This window comes from Leptodactylus fuscus, chromosome 1, assembly GCF_031893055.1.
Source record: "Leptodactylus fuscus isolate aLepFus1 chromosome 1, aLepFus1.hap2, whole genome shotgun sequence".
Lineage (NCBI taxonomy): Eukaryota > Metazoa > Chordata > Amphibia > Anura > Leptodactylidae > Leptodactylus > Leptodactylus fuscus.
In genome coordinates this window covers 140,880,683-140,896,215 of record NC_134265.1, presented here as the reverse complement: position 1 = coordinate 140,896,215, position 15,533 = coordinate 140,880,683, and the positions used below count along the sequence as shown (strand labels likewise).

Below are 15,533 nucleotides of genomic sequence, written 5' to 3'. Positions count from 1 at the left end.
GAGATTGATGATGTTAGTAATAATAATAATAATAATAATAATAATAATAATAATAATATTGATGGGCACCGCTATTTTATTTCTCTCTTTTCCGTTCTTTTTCTCTTTAACACGTTGTTAAGGAGGATTAAGTGTTGGGGTGGGTTAGTGGGAGTTATATTGAAACAAATCACAGAAATTCTCAAACACAATATATGATATTACCTTTTATAATGGAATAATAAACATAATTTATAACAAAAGGAAAAAAAAATATACGTATGTTTTCAAACTATGTGACATAATACTACTATATTGCTGGGTTAGGCACAGCATAAAACTGCAGAACTGTAGCGCTGACTTGTAGTTTGGGCAAATTATTCCTTTCCTATCCATACATTCACAGTCTATGTACTTCATCCCCAAAAATTAACAGACTGTCTGTAAAAATAAGACTGTTATCCAGTTTCTGTTCTAAAAGGCTAATGCATCTGGGCTGTCATATTAGCTTACTTGACAGAGACACGTTTGTGATGTCACAGCAGATGAAATCGCTAAAACACTTTTGTAACGTTTCAGCTTTTTTCCCAGGGGCAAAAAAATATGTTCTTTTCAAAAATTTCAATAAAATCTTATTAAAGAAAAAATATTTGTACAATTTGTAGCCAATAGACAAAATTAAACAATGATATGCCTCAAGCATGGATGCCTTTTTAGGCTAAGACTAGGTTCACATCTGATTTTTCATGTGTGTGTGTGTGTGTGTGTGTGGGGGGGGGGGGGGTAGAATCCCCGAACGCAGTACAAGCGCTGGTGTGAACCCGGGATAACTAAAAGATAGTGTCATCATCTTTTCAGTTAGCCATTAAAAGGTATCAATGAGTGAGAACTCTCAATTTTTAACTCTTCTACCCAGACACTAACAAGGGAGGACCCTTGTACAAAGACTTTATATGGTGTTGAGAGCAGACAATTGCTATGTAGTGTTATGCAGTGGATGCATGTGAATGAGCGCATGTTCTTAATATATGTATGTACATTAATTATGTGTCACCTATTTGGTGAGCTTGGTATTGTTCTGTGTACTGTATGTACATATGTATATTAAATTATTCTCTGCCTAGCTATATATAAGAGTAATATGAAGACCCATGTACAATCCTCCACATACATTTTAAAAGAAAGCTACATAATAATGTAAATAATATATATGTATTTGGATACAATGATAATTCACTCAATACCAGTACATTAGTATTATTAAAGCAGTGCCTCTACAGGACATAATATGGCTGCTAATGGACATCCATTGCTATTATCATTGCATCTATAGTCCCAAATGATACAACCACTTAAATCTTTCACTCTTTAGGAAAATGTATTGGACATCTTTCATATTTTTATCAGTCATTTGTCACTGCGACATCAAGTAACCATGAAATCTATTTGACATATTGTGAGTGATGTATTACTATCAATTCTGTGTAAGGAACATTAACATGGAGGGTTTGGATATGTCATACATGCATGTACTGTATAAATAATCGCACAGCTCGGAATAATCAATATGTTTATGGGACATCATTTTGGTTACTTGGTTAAAGGATCTGGTCAAACAAATATCAGATTTCATCAGCCATGATAGATTACTAAATATTTTAGATTATCACACAGCTATTTGGATTTTATGACAGTTTACCTCTTCTTGTCTTCTGGTTCCGATCTTGTCAGATTTCAGATTACTTTGCAGTTTCTAAAATATATGGATGAATAATATTATACTGTATTATCTATAATAATTATAAAATTGAAACTATAAGAAGAATGTATGGTTTAGAAATATATATGACGTCAATAGTTTGTACAGACTAACGCTAGGTTCACACTAGCGTTCGGGTTTCCGTTCTCAGCTTTCTGTCTTCTGCTTGCAGAAGACGGAAAGCTGTCAGAGCGGGTCCGGCCGTGAGCGGCGGTGAGCGTTTTATGCTCTCTGCCGCAAAACCGTTTTTTTTTTAAATCGGACACATAGTACTGCATGTCCGACTCTGTGTCCGATTTTAAAAAAATGGTTTCGCAGCGGAGAGCATAAAACGCTCACTGCCGCTCACAGCCGGACATCTTTCGAACCCATTCAAATGAATGGGTATGAAAGAGTCCTGCAGGTTTCCGTCTCCTGCTTCTGTTTTGTGCAGGAAACGGAAACCTGCATAACGGAGACCGGGCGCAGATGTGAACGAGCCCTAAGTTTTTCTTTCCACAAAGCTTGTATAGCAATAACAATACAGTATTTAGAAATGTCAGGATTCTTGTACAACGTGAATATAGTTTTCATTTATGTTTTATTAGCTGCCTGACACTCCAAGGCTGGATTCACAACAGTATTCGAACTCCGTTTGGGGTTTCCTGCCCTGACTCCACATGGAAAACGTAAACCTAGCGTAAGAGACACACAAATTGGCCAACTTCACAGGCGTCTATTTACCGTATCAGTATTTTGTTGTTTGGCCGGAAATCAATATACACAAGGAGAATGTACAAACTCCATCTGCCCTTCAACAGATTCTAACTAACATTGACCAGCAATCAGCACGATGAACATACCTGCAAATCTTAAGTTATACGGCACTGACACATTTTCAATAAAAAAATAAATAAATAGATATAAAGAAATTGACAATGGATGAACATTTGGATGAACATTTGTCATTTTAGGTCTTACACCATCTTGAGGAACACAAAACATAATGTATCATGAGTATCGTGTATGTTCATTATTGGCCATGATCAAAGTAAAACAAGGGCTGAATGGTAAAGCACCTTGACTAGTGACACTTCAACTGCTAGATATCCACCTTATCCAGATGTCACCTTTTTTTTTTTTTTTTTTTTAAATGTAGATTGTGAGCCCCACATAGAGCTCACAATGTACATTTTTTCCCTATCAGTACGTCTTTGGAATATGGGATGGAAATCCATGCAAACACGGGGAGAACATACAAACTCCTTGCAGATAGTTTTTTGCCCTTGGCGGGATTTGAACACCAGGTCTCCAGCGCTGCAAGGCTGCAGTGCTAACCACTGAGCCACCATGTGGCCCCCAGATGTCACCTTTTTGTCCTAGATATGTTGTCCTAGGTATTGTCCTTCTTAAATAACACACATATTGTTATCTACTCGGTTATTTGAGATGATAATTCGTAAACAGATATAAAAATAAGCATCATTTTATCCTTTTAACTTTAAATATTTGTTCAACGGTGATCCTAGTGACATAACGAGCTGTCATCATAAGGTCCCTGGTAATCTATATAGTCATATACTTTTCTGTAGATAGACTAGACTGTCTAGACAGATACTGGGGCAGCATGCTCATCTCAGTAATTTTTTAGAACAGTGCTTCTCAAAGTGGGCAATAACACCCCCTTGTGAGCGCTGGAGGCCTACAGGGGGCGGTAAAGGGCCCAGAGAAAATTGGAGATTGTTGAAGCGGTTTAGGGGAGTGATGGCTGATTTGTGTTTTTCTAATATTTTAAACTAAAATCAAAACCTACCTACTACACTACATCGATGATTATTATTATTATTATTGTTATTTTTTATTAAAGTCAAGCCTGATATTAAGAAACTTGTTAAAAATCACAAGATTCACCCTTCACATTAGATTAGTTTTAAAATTTAAATTGAAATGTTTGTTTTAATTTGAATAAAGTTTTTCTAAATGTTATTTATACAGTTGTGTTTTATTGCTCTCATTAGAACAGTCTCATTTATTATGTAAGTTTAAACTCAGAAACAGGATAAGACTCATATGGCCGTTATCATTAAATTAGAGAAATAACTGCGATTGTGATTTTTAAGATGTGGTACAGTTAAAAATTTTAGGGGGCGCTAGAAAATAATTGACTCTCAAAGTGGACGGTAGACAAAATAAGTTTGAGAATCTCTGCTTTAGAACATGTTATGCATTATATGTTTATAAGCTTGTTTCTCATCCAATATTTAGTTATATAATAAAATCTATCAAAAAATAATGGGCGGTGTCTGGTCTGAAAAAATCCACATACCTTCCTCATCATATCCTGACCGTAAAGGCAGCCAAATACTACTGGTGAAGTTCTCATTCAGAACACAGCTAATATCTTTCACCTGACTTTCTCATACACATAAATGCTCAGTTCATCTAAGCTATGCATATGTACTAAACTGGGAGAAGGGAGAGACCCACACCCAGACTTCTTTGTCTTCTGCTTATATCCTGTGAACAAAAGGATATGATAGATATTAAAATCCAACTGACTGATACTTCCTTTCCCTGACATCTGCTGTTTTGGGGTCAAGAGGCCCCTCTACACATTATCTGGTTGGTGTAATTGTTAGGTTCAGCCGATATACATCTAATGTGTTAGACCAGCTTTAGATATTTATTACTACAACTGGTTGGACAATACTACATTAAAACAACGCATGCCCATGAAAAAATTTATTTTCTGGCCCTTTAGAAAAGTACATGATGATGTAGAGCTGGAACACTAGAACAGCAGTTATCGTGGACGCTGGCAGACCCCATTGATTACAATGGGGTCTGTTGTTTTCATACTTAAAGGAGCAGATAAAAAAGTCCTCTGCGCAGCTACTGTGACCTCACCTTACTTAATGCTAATAGAAATGGAAAAAGGCAGCACCGCGCAACCTATAATGTATTACTGCCAATTAGGATGGATTAAAGGTTTTGTAAAGAATGTTGCTCCCCTTATGGGGTTGTGTTTGAGTCACAACTCTTTGGAGTTCAGATTCATAAGTTTAGACATCATATGGAGGGCAGCAGCAGGAATACCCTCACAAAGACGTATGCATCAGATGTATACAATGAGGACCAAATCTACAACTCCTTAGTATTTGGGTGTGGGAAAGGAACTGCACTTACCCAGTTGTCTTCAGAAGAAGCCTTTATTGATACCAGAAAACACGATGTGTTTCAGAGCTACAGATTGCTCCTTTCTCAATTTTGGTGTAAGCAAAATTGTACACGTGACAAAATGACGAAATGCGTTGTGTGTTCTGGTAACAATAAAGGCTTCTTATGAAGACATCTGGGTAAGCGCAGTTCTTTTCCCACACTCAAATACTAAGGAGTTGTGGATTTGGTCCTCATTGTATATATCTGATGCATACGTCCTAGTGACGGTATTCCTGCTGCCCTCTATATAAGTAAAGCGCATCTGCCACCAGGTCTGAACAGCCATTGACACACTCCATCCCAAGCATTTTGGTGTTTTGTTTGTTCAAATAGATTCCAAATTACAAACATATAAGCCCTGTTAGTGGTTATGGCATGTAGGACACAGAGATCCCACCCTCAGAGAAACCTCACTCTTACCACCCACTTGGCTAGTATAGCCTAATTTCCATCAACACTTAAAGGACTTATATCTTTGGAATGGCAGAAATGATAAACAAAGCACCAAAATGCTCTGGGTAAAAGCGCTTATCAGATATGTATCTTTGCATTTTTAGACCTGGTAACAGGTCCTATTAAAAAACAACAATTTTCCTTTGTAATAATGCAGTATTATTTACTGTACATCAGGGAAGTAAAATGGAAAAGAACATGGGTTAAGGTACCTTTAAATTATTAACAAGCATCAACAATTTAGTAATTAAACAAGTTTTATAAATGTCACTTATACTCTGGATACTCCGGAGCTGCCTGCTAAATACAATCACTCCGATCATCTATCCTTGATCATGTCAGTATTTCTGTCTCATAGCTATATGCACATAATTCATACTTCCTTACATTGTATCTATGCTATACCGCTAATAGGACACCAGGTAAAGCAGGTAAGCAAATCCTCATCGTTCATTGTCTATCTGCAGAATTGTTCCAGCGTTGATTAAGAGATCACTTAATACTCAGAAATATAATAGCAGAGTATAAAAATGATGTTGTGTGATTTCATTTGCTTTCCTGACTCCACAATATAAAAGGCTGTGTACTGCAAAACAAAAGGGCTGTGAAATAGATTGGTTATCCGTCAGAGCTGTGAATATAAAGCAATATGCCCTTTCTACTAACAGCCTCAACTGCAACATTACCCAGTACTAATAGGGCCGTCAGTGCTTTTAATGACCTGGCAGGCAAACACTGAGCCAAGGTTGTTGAAAATGTTACCATAAAAGATCACATCCTAAATCCTAACCGTATTCAACGTTTAATGTAAAGTATAGAATAAAATGTCTGGAAATGTGCCTTCTGTGACATGGCAGCTGGGGAGTCGTGTCTCCTGAGCTCATGAAATAGTCCCATGTAAATCATATTTACGCTTGTCGCCAGTTGTCTGGTCACTTGACTGTAAATATACAGGACGTTTTTATAGTCGCTGACTTTAGCAAATCAGAGACATTTATGAGTTTTACTCCTATTTTATTTATCTTCTTAAGTAATGACTTTTGTATACTGTTTGCAATAAAATCCTATACGTTGAAATGTTAGATCTGCAATAAACATACCTGGCTATTTAAACCCGTACTTAGCGAGGTAAACTTGTAAAATGAAAAGCCGGCCTCTTTTTTTAAGTTTATGTGTAAATAAAGTGTATTTCTGATAAACTTACTTTTCAGCAGGTATGACCGTTTAGGGATTATGTGTGTGTATTCAGTCGTATCATTATAAAGTACAATTTCTCGTGCAAGAAATAAGCCCTCATACGACACTTTGTATGGAAAAATGAGAACATTATGGCTTTTGGAAGACAGGGAGTAAGAAATGTAAATTCCAACATGTAAAATGTCTTTGTCTTTAAGGAGTTATAATCCAAATCTCTTCTGCATTTCAAGTGGGAGGAAAGTTCTTGTCAATTGCCAAGGGCTAGATAACATTTATTACATGTTTTAGATATTTCTTTTGTTTTGTCCAACAAAAGAGCATGGCTTAGTGAGAAAGGAATGTCTCGTATTGGCTTAAGATGCTACAAGGTGAAATCAAAATTGTGGCAAAATTTGGCCACTAAATTCAGAAAAAAAAACCAACAACATCGCGGCTAAGGTGAGTTTGCTTCCACTTCACAGGTCAAGTGACGTCACATGGCCTGCTTGTAGCTTAGGCCTGGTTCGCATCTGCATTTGGTATTCCGTTCGGGGAGTCCACTTGGGGACCCCCCGAATGGAATACCAAATGCATTGACAAACTGTGAGCTTATGAAAGCATACGGACCCCATAGACTTTAATGGGGTCCGGATGTTTTCCATACGGTGTCCGCACAAGTCATGTAGAGAGGAAAGTACTTCAAGAAGTACTTTTCTCTCTGTATAATTTGTGCTGACACCGTGCAGAAAACACATGGACCCCATTTTAATCTATGGGGTCCGTGTGCTTTCATTGCTCACCGCTTTTTAATGTGTTCCCAAGCGGACTCCACCAAATGCAGATGTGAACCAGGCCTCAGTCCTATTCAGGCACATCTGTTATACACAGGCACTGTACTCGGTAAGCAATGAAGAGAACACATCACTCATCTGAACACTGTAGCCTCTATGAACAGTTGATTGGTGAAGGAGCCAGACATCAGACCCCCTACCGATCTAAGGCCTGGTTCTCATCTGCGTTCGGTATTCTGTTCGGGGAGTCCGCATCAGGACCCCTGGATGGAATACCTAACGCATTAACAAGAGGAGAGCTTATGAAAGCACATGGACCTCATAGAATATAAGGGGTCCGTGTATTTTCCGCGCTCTATCCGCACGAGTTATGCATAGAGGAAAGTAGTTCATGAAGTATTTTCCTCTCCACATGACTCGTGCAGACTCCACTCGGAAAACAAACGGACCATATTGTAGTCTATGGGGTCTGTGTGCTTTCATAAGCTCTCTGATTATCAATGTCTTCAGTATTTCCTTCCAGGGGTCCCCATGCGGACTCCCGGAACAGAATAGCGAACGCAGATGTGAACCAGGCATAAAACTGGTGACCTGTCTGGAAACCTTCTTTGTATCCTGCAAGTGTTGCCATTGAATTTCAATTCTCTCATATTGCTTTGCTATATTAGCAGGACAGAAAAGTGAAGAGACAAATTCAGGTGACAAATACTATTCTGTATTGCTGGTAATACAGTTCCCTAAATCATCAAAGCGTCTCCATATTCACTCTTTCACATTAATAGGTTCTAAAATGTATCTGTGATCTAATTCTGTTTTCTAGCACTGCTACAGTAAAGGGTTACATAAGTAACATCCGCACAGTCATGTTATGTAATCTTCAGCTATGTTCTGTCTGGGGCGGTAATGAGTATGAATTCCAGACTCTGGTCCTTGGTGGGTTGAATTATGTGATACTCTTTCTGAAGTCCAAAGTGTTAATTACCAGCTCAGGGATATTTCCAGACTCACCCAGTAAGATTTAACATCTGATCCATTTGCATTTGCCACTGAGAAGCTATAATTCTTATAAAACTAGCAAGCACTAATGAACACAATACATATTTTATCATGAGTTATCACTAACCAATTCTCTGCAGAGCAAATCTTTTTTATGGGAGCATTTATAAAAACACGCATGTCCTGACCTCTCATTTTTTTCTTTCAAGCATTTAGAACTCTACTAATACTAATGTAAGAAGTTAGACGTTAGAAACTAGAAGTAAAGTCTGGGATTTAGGGGTTTAAATCAGACATTGAAAAAGTGTGAAATTATGGCGCTTAATAGCTACATCCCCCATTGGCAAGAGCGACAGGATCCAAGTCCATGAACGTATGGTGGCACACTTTAAACTCAATGAATTTTAATAGTCATGTGAACAAGTATATCTATCAAATAAAGAACCTATTATTAGAGATGAGCGAGTACCGTTCGGATCAGCCGATCCGAACAGCACGCTCCATAGAAATGAATGGATGCACCTGGTACTTCCGCTTTGACGGCGGCCGGCCGCTTAACGCCCCCGCGTGCCGGCTACGTCCATTCATTTCTATGCGAGCGTGCTGTTCGGATCGGCTGATCCGAACAGTACTCGCTCATCTCTACCTATTATCAATAAGTGTCTACTTATAGATTGCGTCTTCTTGTGCACACAAGAATGCAGAAATGAAAATCAGTCATGTACGGCGGTGTAGATCCAGAGATTGTAAAGCTCGTAATGGAACATTAACAACAGCCAGCAGGGGATCAATTAAACCTTAGGCTCTGAGGTATACCATAAAATTGGGCCCCACTGTCTCTCAGACAAGCTGTGTCTACAGACATCACCATCTTCTGTGCAAGAATTAACAACTACAATGTTGTGCAAAAGTTATATGCATTTATGGAAAAAATGTTGCAAACTAAGAAAGTTTTCAAAAACAGAAGTGTTAATAGTTTGTTTTTGTCAATTTATTGAATGAACAAAATAAAAATCAAATCATTATTTGGTGTGACCATCCTTTTGGGTTATACGCTAAAAGTGTCTCAGTATTAGGGGGCATTCACACGGAGTAACGCCGGGCGTGTATCACAGCCGTACACGCCGGCGTTACGGCAGACTGGTGAACACTTCCCATTCACTTCAGTCGGAGCGCTCGTAAACGCCGCTGCTACGAGCGCTCCCATTGAAGTGAATGGGAAATGTTTGGCAGTCTGCCGTAACGCCAGCGTGTACGGCTGTGATACACGCTCGGCGTTACTCTGTGTGAATGCCCCCTTAGACAGTTTTAAATACGTCAGCCTTATGCCAGGTTTTCTATTGTGCCACATGAAAATATGTTGCACATAATGAGTAATCAAGTGCCCTACGCCAGTTTAAATGTCATATATTTTGTGGTGTGATTTTGCAACTAAAAATCACATTCGCCGATTAATTTTGTTAATTGTCAAAGATAAACTATTAATACTTCTATTATTGAAAGCATTCTTAGTTTCCAGCAATTTTTCCTCTGCAGATTTTCTGCTTCAATTATACCTATAGGGAAACCGCCAGTGTTTCCATAGGTATAATTGACATGCTGCGATTTCCAAAATCACAATGGTTTTGGAAATCGCAGCGTATCCACTGCACATATTTTTCCAAAATGAATCCCATCCACTTTGCAGTGACTGTAAAACACTGCATTTTTTTTTTCTGTGGCATTCCCGCTACAATTTGGCTGCTCATGCCACGTGGGGCCCTGGCCTTTAAAGGGGTATTCCTATAACTCTTGTTCTGCAGCCTGCAGGGCTCTGTGTTCTCTTCACTTCCTGGGTTTCCCAGCACATTGGTGGGCGGGGTTTCACTTGCTCTGCTATCTGCTATGTTTGCAGTCTGTAATGAGGGATTGGTTGTACATGCATTACCACAGTATAAAGTTGATGTGGAAACTGATGTAGCAGAGTTGGATTTGAGTCAGCTTGCATTACATACAGAGGTAAGGACTCCTTATCTCAGCCCTTATCAGCCAAATTCAGTTAAACCGGCTGATAAGTGGAAAAGCTGAAGATAGACAGCACAGTAATCCCGGAGCTCTCATCTCCCCGCTCCCCTATCTGAGGAGCTCCATTGCTTGTCAGCCCTTCCCTCCCCCCTGAGAGCAGGCAGCTACGTCACTTGGGAAATGAGCAGATAAGTCCAGTAGCCATAGAAACGAAGTGTCAACAATGAAGTGAATAAATTAAGATAGCGGCCAAACAAAGCAGTTTTGATAAAGCAATGTGTTTAGGAAAAGCCTTAAATCCACATAAACTAGCAGTATAGATAGGATGCTTTTCATGGGACAACCACTTTAAGTGTATGCATTACTTCAAGTAACTTATCATGATAAGCTGCCGTGTGTGTACCTGATGAGTAACATTATAACTGTCTCTTTCTCTGTCTCTTTTGGTCTTCAGAAGTGCTGCTAATGTGAACCTTGGCAATAAAAGTAGAAGAAAGTGGCAGAGACGCTAGGCTAGACATTTCACTTGGGGTCTTGTTGGCTACGCTTGGCTTTCTCTGGAGACCACATGGTCAGAATATTAAATTCAATGGTCCACCATGTGACTGTCCAAAAAACCAGAAGACAAGGTACAGTAATAAGATCCTTTTCTAGTTCTACTGCCAATATATTCTTGTGAATGATGAAGGTCACAGACTGGATGCCAATGGCATATCTTAGCCTCAAGCCAATGATGTTTAACCTCAAATAGCCTTTTTTGTTTTAGCATCCTTTTTGTTCTGGTAATAATATAGCAAACACTACATTTGCAAGGCATGCCTTAATTATATTGTAATCACTGTCTTAAACTTTTCTAAATGATAAGAGTTCTGAGGACTATTAACCTCAGTTCACACAGCTTCTGTATAGGTAGAAGTAAATGCTATGTATGGTTTGTACTTCTACATCTTTAATTTTGCTAAAAGGGATTTAAACTAAAAGCACATAGGACTAGCCTTTATAAAGGCGATTCATGTCTTACAATTATTTTGAAGGTCCGCGCCGCCGATTTTGAATTTTTCTTCATTTCTTCTTTATACTAATTGTACTCAGAAAGTACAGAGGGCGTTCCCTCTCTGCTCAGAGCACAGTATTGTTATCCAATCCAGTGCCGCCTATGTCTTCTGATCCTGATGTGTCTCCTCCTCTTTACTCCTCTTCTTACACGAGATCACCGCGAAATGGCCGATAGAACAGCTGACCACGCAAGTAAGAGACCACTGCAAAATGGCAATGGAACATGCAAAGTCAGCTGTTCTGTGCCCATTTTGGTTACGTCGGCCATCAAATTGATGACGTGGTGACTATTTAACATCACTTAGGGGCGTTTTTGCACCAGCCTCACTACTTTTCCAAAGGAAAGCAGAGTCAGAGTGGGATATGGGCAGGGCAAACCCATGTCACATTCCTCATTATATACACCACAAAAGTAGCATAAATTATGGCAAAACTTATGGAAAATGCACCTAACTCATCATGTGAATTAAGTGCATACCCTGCAGTTCCAGGGGACATTAAGACAATATGCCGGTCTTTATGACTCTTCCCCATTGATTTATCTGTTTCAAGGAAACCTGATATGAGTGGCATTGAACTGTAGCTTCCACTAAGATTGTCAGCTTCCTAGAATATTCATTATGTAGCAATATATATTCACTGCTTTTATAGGGTATATTTACACAAGGATGATTGTTGCTGAAATTTAGGGAAACAAAATTCTGTTCCACTTATTTGAAATCGGTTCTTTCTGCAGTAAGCACATGGATTTCTACAAGCCCCATGTAACTGAATAAAACTCTTTCAACAAAGCTGTGTGTGAATATACTTTTAGGCTAGGATGACAAGGTGATTTTGTCTTTGACAAAGGTCGCACAGGTCACAGTATTGCCCTGCATGCATTGCATTTAGAGGCATACAGAGATAGCTGAGGGCCCCTGTTCAAAAACTGTTATGGGTTGTTTTTTTGCAATATCTCATAGAGCACCCTCCTATATTGGTCTAACAATCCCTAATTATTCCTTAACCATGAACTTCTTTACCTAAGGTATTTATCCAGAATCTAAGAGACAATAAAAAGTTGCTGTTAAGGTGATAGAACTCCCTGATATTCGGAGCCCCTGTGCACCAATAATATGTCTACCCCAATTATTGCTGTAAAATAAGGCAGATTTGCTGATACAGAAACATTATAAGAAGGCTACTGTAGTTGATGACCCCTGTTATATGGATCAAGTTAGTTGTTACATGTAGTAGTGTCAGGGTAGTCTCAATGGGACCACTTAAATATATTGGATGATAGTCAAATTTAAAGATAAAGACTCGAGTCAGTGATGCATTCAACACAGAGGCAAATTGAACCTGGGTAGAAGCATAGCTATATTGTGTACATCAAACCTTTTTATACCCACTACAGTGGGCGTACATGGGGCGTACATATGATTAAACATTAATCATTTGAATAAGCATTTTCAGTTTATATGCATCTAATAACCACTCCCCCAAATAGGAAAATTCCCCTCACATGATAGTTGGAGTTATCTCAGTTGAAGCCATCTTGATATGTGATAGGTCAAGTCACCAATAACCAATTTAACATTTATTTCTCCATTAATTAATCTTATCTAAATCATTTTTATTCCCATTTATTATTTTGTTATGATGATCGTTCCAGACACGAATATTGATTAACTACTGAAAGCAGGTCAAAATGACATATAGGCTTAGTTGGTTAAAAAGGACATGGAGTATACAGGAGAAATATATAAATGTATATACGTCCCCATCAGTAGCATTGTTATAAATGATACAAGGGAGAAACTGCTGGGTACAATTTTTAACAATGTGACACATTTCAGAACTGTTATCCAGTGCATTACAATGTAAAACCTACTAGATACAATTAGCCTACAAGCCTAATCACTACAGGATAGATGAGGATCCAACTCCCTGCACCCCTGCTGATCAGCTATTTTTAAGGCTTCAGCACCTCAGGAGCGCTATGTCCCTCTCATTCTTTACTATTCACAGCTCTGTACTTTTAGAAATGACTATCCCTGGTATTACAGCTCACTGCTGCTAAGTCCTATTAAAGTGAAGGGGACTAAACTGTAATACCATGCACAGCTGGTACTAAAGCTATGGAGTTCTGCCTAGTTAACAGTGTATACTTCTACCCATCTTCATCCATCAATACACATAATACAGATTACAATGTAACTGGGTAGCAGATGTTGAGTATATATTATATAGACATGCAGACTTATAAAATCTTCTCTTCTGATCTATATTTACAAATTATATGCTTTATTGGTATATCATATTGTCTTTCTACCTCATCTGCCCACTGTTACGTATCCAAGCAAAGGGCCTTGTCCATTCACTGCACATCAACATAGTAATAATCACCTTACAAACATATAGTTGCAGCTAACAATGGTATATAGGAACATTTATAACAATTCACACTGTTATGTCCTCAGGCAACAATTATGTTAAGACAAGCGTGTAAAGTCACAGCACATGCACATTGTAATTGTCACTTCATTTGTCATCATTGCAGTATTGGACTTTACCTAATTAAAAGAACATGTAAACATAAAGATCATAGAAGACGCCTTGTCTGGCGTGGGCTGGGAAGGTAAATTACAACTTAAGTAATTATAGCTTTATTGCTTTTAAGGTAGAAAGTGCAATATAGGTGCACAAAACATTTATTATCATAAAGCTGAATGTCATTACATGGGGAGAGGAGAAACAACAGGTACATCAATATATTAATACTAATATACATCAGAAATAGAATGAATAAGGCTTGAGGCTAAGACATTGATAAAGTAATAATAATAGTAATAATAATCATCATAATAGTATTTTGTAATCAAATGAATTGCTCTTACAGTTGTGCTGTGTAGCTGGCTGACTCTGTGAAATAGATGTGCATGGATAGATGTGAGCCTGATCCCGCTGTGTCCCAGCTATATGTCTTAGGATCATGTGGGAGTGACCTCATGTGTCACCTCTGTCTGCACAACTTGAATGACAGGCACTATTTTAAAGGCACACACAAGTCCAATTTCACCACTGAAAGTTAACATGACTGTACAGAAGTCAATCTGAATAGTCACTTGAAGGACAGAGATTGCCCAGTGAATAAGCTGCTATGGATATCTTATGAAATAGTTTTTTCTTTAAATGAACCTTAGGCGAACAAAACATTCCTTTTGCATATTATTGAGTGTCTCCATTTACAGGTGCTTATAATAGAATAAGTTATACATGTTGTTGGGATGATTCCTCCAACTGTGCCAATATTTAAGAAAGGTTAGATGTCTATGGTTATTGATAAACCAACTACATGGCAAAAGAATGGGGCACTGCTAAGTATTGTTATTCTGGCATATGAGACATTGTACACAATACTCTTTCAGGTACATTGCTTAGGGGACATTTATTTTTTAGACTTTCAGTGCGGCATTATTTTGGGGTTACTGTGAGTACAATAGTTTTATATTATGGGTACTGTTTATGTTATAGGTACTGTGTCTTCACCTACTATGGGAGCTTTAAGGGGTTGTCTTATTTTAAGAAAAACAAGAAGGAATTAGCATAAATAAAAAATAACCATTACTTAGCTGTCATGCTCCCTGCTGCTCCGTTACCACTGCTCCAGGGTCCCCTCTGGCCCTGCAACACTGTAGCAAACACTGGTCCTAGCAGTCCCATTCTGTATATAAGCAGGCATCACTGCTGGGGTCATTGATTGGTTGCAGTGGTCATCTCAATAATGTATGTGATATTATTAGTGTAGGGCTAGCGTGGATCACTGTAACGGTGGAGCTAAAGATTGGGAGATTTAATGGGTGAGTAACCAGTTTGTGATCTGGTTACTTGTAGGCAATTTTCTGAAAACCCCTGACAGCAGTACTTTTATAGTATCTGCCTTTGGCTGTTATAAGGGTACTTTGTCATTTCTGCCTTTTTATGCAGCAGGCAGGTCATAATACAAGCCATATATACTGTATAAAACTGTAATGCTGTTCCCCAGGATGAATCAACTATACATATGAAAATGCTGCTCTATCCATCTTTCACATGTTACCATTTCAATGACATAATATGTTAATGATAGTCATAAGAAA

General features: G+C 38.4%; 1 long non-coding RNA gene across 1 annotated transcript; it reads right to left on the bottom strand.

The window, feature by feature from the left end:
- Window positions 1–1,684: 1,684 nt before the first annotated feature.
- LOC142194333 (uncharacterized) lies at window positions 1,685–14,351 on the bottom strand. The gene is made up of 2 exons (XR_012715030.1): window positions 14,292–14,351; window positions 1,685–1,732 (listed from the first exon to the last, which is right to left on the bottom strand). It is a non-coding gene; the product is annotated as an uncharacterized LOC142194333 (long non-coding RNA).
- Window positions 14,352–15,533: the final 1,182 nt, after the last annotated feature.